This window comes from Mus pahari, chromosome 11, assembly GCF_900095145.1.
Source record: "Mus pahari chromosome 11, PAHARI_EIJ_v1.1, whole genome shotgun sequence".
In the NCBI taxonomy this organism is placed as follows: Eukaryota; Metazoa; Chordata; class Mammalia; order Rodentia; family Muridae; genus Mus; species Mus pahari.
The window spans coordinates 56,184,196-56,188,906 of record NC_034600.1 but is presented as its reverse complement, the minus strand read 5'-3'; positions in this window follow the sequence as shown (position 1 = coordinate 56,188,906).

Here is a 4,711-nt window from a genome sequence, read left to right as displayed (position 1 = left end):
AGGAGAGGAGAGGAGAGGAGAGGAGAGGAGAGGAGAGAGAGGAAAGAGAGAGATCTTAAAGACAAAGAGATGAATTTTTAAGTGATCCTGGAAATAGAAATTACCAGGAACAATACGCTCAATGTAAGGCATGAAGTCTCCCTATGGGAGCTATCTACATTAGGAGATGTGTTAAAAGTCCCACCAAAACTCCATATCTGAGAGATTGTTTCTTCCATCTTACAGTTCTTACTTCATGGATTGTAAACCTTGAACAATCATCCTAGTAGCCAAGAAGAAAGGTGCATCACTGAGTTGCTAGACCAGTCACACTTGAACTATTAGCATTTGTGTCTAACAGAATGCAAAATTCTCCCTCATAGACAGCTACGCTGCTTACGTGATGACCCAGAAACTAAATTCAATGATCATGATCATCATCTCAAGCAAATGTCATAAAAAATGAACAAGGATGATCCTGGGTTGCTGAGCTTCAGTGATGGCCTCATCCCTGGTTCCCTCCTGTGGCTGTTCTCTGACAATTCCTTAGTGGGCCCTACTCTGCTCATCCAGCATGTATTTGGGAGGGTCCTAGGGATAAGTCATCTATCTACACACAGCCGATTTCTGGATGCTTCTTCCACTTCCAAAAAATTGACAGGTTTAGTGAAAGCTTATAGGTTCTCACATCTAGCTGTGTCCACTTCAAGGAGCAATCTCCTACTCTGCAATAAAGAATCAGATCTTAGAACAGCTGTCCAGGCAAGTGTCCTTAGGAGGTCATTACCACACGTTAAAAGGAGGTGTTCTCTCCAACTGATTGATTGTGATAGTTGTTGCGAGGTCATTTATGCTGACACAGCATTAGCTACATCAGAACACCATGCCATCACTCCCTGCATCTGCATTCTTTTAGTCCTCAAACTCCGAAGTACTCCCAGTCCTCAGCATCACCCATGTTCTTCACCTTTATTTCTCATTGGCATATGATCATCACAGTATGAGCCATAGAGCCTCCATCTCATCTGTTCTTACTGCTGCTCAACTATTATTTGCATTCCTTCAGTAAAATTCTCACTGGAGTCCCTATATGATTTGGATTTTTTTAATGTTAGCAGCAGCACCTCTTTTTTCTATTAATTTATTTATTTATTCACTTTCCATGCAACTGCTCCTCTTCCCAGTGCTCCCTCACACAGCCCTTCCCTCCCAAACTCCCTTTCCCTTTTCCTCAAAGAACGGGGAGTTTCCCTCTGGGTACCCACCCACCCTGGCACATCAAATCAGTACAAGACTAGGCGCGTTGTCTCCCAATGAGTCCAGAGAAGGCAGCCCAGTTAGAGGAATAGGATCTCAGGCAGGCAACAGAATCTTGGACAGACCCTTATCCAGTTTGGGGGATCTACAAGAAGACTGAACTACACATCTGCTACATATGTTTGAGGACCCTAGATCTAGCCCATGTATGCCCTTTGATTAAAGGATTCCGCCAAGGGTCCAAGTTAGTCTATTCTGCTGGTCTTCTTGTGAGGTCTTGTACTCTCTGGCTCCTTCAATTCTTTTTCCAGCTCTTTCACAAGAACCCCAGAGCTTCATCTAATGTTTGTCAGTCAGTCTTGGTCTCTGCATCTATTTAAGTCAGCTGCTGGGTGGAGCCTCTCAGAGGACAGTTATGCTTAGGCTTCTGTCTGCAAGCATAAAAGAGTATCATTAATTGTGTCAGGGGCTGGTTCTTGCCCATGGGATGGGTCTCAAGTTGGGCCAGTCACTGGTTGGGCATTCCCCTAGACTCTGCTCCATCTTTGTCCCTGCATTTCTTGTAGGCATTTTTTGGATCGAAGGTTTTGTGGGTGGTTTGGCATGCTCATCCCTTAACTGGGAGTCCTGCCTGGCCTCAGGAGATGGCTACTTTACTCTCCATATTCCCCTCACTGAACAGAAACTACGTCAGAAGATACCTCTCTACATTCTTATTGTTAATCACTCCCTTGTTCTTAAAATTATCTTCCTTTGAATTCTGCTTTCACTTCTCTCAATTAATTATTTCAGTTCATTAGTTTTCTTTCTCTTTAAATAACAGGCAACTCTTTGTTATTGTAGCCACATATTTATCTTTAACTGTGATCTATGGGTAAATGAAGCAGATAGTTTTTCTCCTTCTCTGACTTCCATAACCTTCAGTAATTGCCTGCCAACTTTAAGGACCTAGCATTCCTTAACTATATGAATCTCCAGACCTGAAGTTGTGATGCTGCCCAGTGAGGCATTTTGCAAAATTATTCATGATACCTCATTCCAAAGGATATATTGAGGATACATAAACAAGTACAGATATAAGACAATGAGAAATGAATTTGCAAACACTACAGTAAATTTAACAAAGATATGATCTTCTTCTCATGAGTTAAGCATTAGTTACCATATTTTGCAGACCTTAAGTTGTATGGTATATTTTCCATATATGTCTTGCCCACTGTTTGATCCAGCATCAATGGAGACATTCAGATAGACATCAGGTTCATGTTAATCATAATTATGCTTGCCACTATGTTGGAAGAGATTTGACGTAAATGATGTTTAATAACAGAAAAAAGGCCAAGTGGTTTCCTGAAAAAAAGTGAGTTATACCTAACGATATAGATATTAATAACACAATAGCCAATATTAGATAATTCTATAATGTTTCACTGTGAGTCAAGAATATGTTAATAGTTCTTTATTTCTATGCCTTTATTCCCAGCATTCAGAAGGCAGAAGCAGGCATATCTCTGAGTTCAAGGCCAGCCTGGTCTACAGAGTGAGTTCTAGGACAGTCAGCTAGAAACTCTGTCTTAAAAACATTCTAACAAATAAAAACAGAGTTCTTTATCTCATTTAATCTCACGAATTCATAAGATTACCATTGACAAATAATGCAGAGGAGGCTTATGTAACTGCTCAAAGTTACAGAGCTATAAATATAGACAGAAACTAGAAGACAGTTTTTTCAACCCCAAAGCCACATACTTACCTCGGTTGTTTTGTTTGCGTATAAAACACCAACTGCACCAAGATTTTGCTGAAAGGACCCTGATATAGCTGTCTCTTGTGAGGCTATGCCAGTGCCTGGCAAACACAGAACTGGATGCTCACAGTCAGCTATCAGATGGAACACAGGGCCCCCAATAGAGGAGCTAGAGAAAGTACCCAAGGAGCTGAAGGGGTCTGCAACCCTGTAGGTGGAACAACAATATGAACTAACCAGCACCCCAAAACTCGTGTCTCTAGTTGCATATGTAGCAGAAGTTGGTCTAGTCAGCCATCAGTGGGAAGACAGGCCCCTTGGTCTTTCAAACTTTATATGCCCCAAAACAGAGAAACACCAGGGCCAAGAAGGGGGAGTGGGTGGGTAGGGAGGCGGGGGGGGGGGGAAAGGGGGGAGGTTATAGGGGACTTTCTGGATAACATTTGAAATGTAAATGAAGTAAATACCTAATAAAAATTGAAAAAAAAAACACCAACTGTACAAGCACAAGGTGGAGAAAGTATAGCTTAGTGGTGCCTTAAACCAAAAGCTGTTCTTTATTCAAGACTAAATCTGACCTAACATAATGTGTTATGTGATCCTTAGGAAGCTGATATCCTTGGAATACTAATGGTACTGTAACAGTTAAAAATAAGGGATAAGCTCATTTTTCTGTGATCTGCTGTGGCAAGCTCTCAACAGCCACTTTTCTACACAGTTCATGGACACACAGTTCTACATCATGTGATATACACATGTAAATAGAATATATTACATACAATTATAGTGTATTAGCAATATAAGTTGTCTGCATGTATGCATTTTGAATATTTACATACTTTACATCATGTGTTAAATATAGACAGTATATAATAACTATATATCATTATACATACGTGTTATCTATTCAAAAGGAACCACCATATATGTGTAAGGAAACCCAGAAGTCCTTGGCTTTGAGAAGAGAGAGTTCAGGTTTCGAGAGAATGTAAACTATAATCAAGCAGCAATAAGATTTGATGAGACAGAGGGTATCTGGGTCATGCTGTGATTACCAAGTGCTGACAAGAAATAGAAGTATAAACCACACAAGCTGTTCAGATGAAGTAGCTTTTCTGTGTTCCCTAAGGATAAGCCACTCTTGGTGATGTGGTGAGTGATAAAGGCCCCTCTTGCCAAACGAACAGATGTGCTTTGATTGGGCAGGGTACCAGCTATCGGGGATGTGTGTGAGGACAGATATCTAGTGCTTCACAGCCTTGACTCTTCTAACATTCCATCTCTAGTGAGCCATTGTCTCAACTCTGTTCTTAGCTACTCTCTACCTAATGGGCCATTTTGATGCGGTCTTCACAGAGGATGGATCTGTTCTTCCTCTAGTATTCTTTGACCAGTGCTTGAAAAACCCTTTCTAGAGAACTAAAATAACACCATGAAGCTGTTTCTCCACCCAAGCCTGATGTTTTATATGGGAAGATTACAGTGAGTGTAAAGTGGGTGCAGGTGTTAAGCACTAGCTTGGATGACTGTGGCCCCATCCATCTCTGAAGTTCTCCTGTAGTTATGGAAACATCCCAGATTCTCCTACTCCCCCTTATTCAAAGTTTCAATGCTAACTCTTCCTCCTCCCTCACACCCAAATTTCAGTCACTATTGCTACAGATAACCCTCACAATGGTCACTCCTGTCTCAAAGTCACTCAGAACCTCCCATCGAGACTCTGTAAAT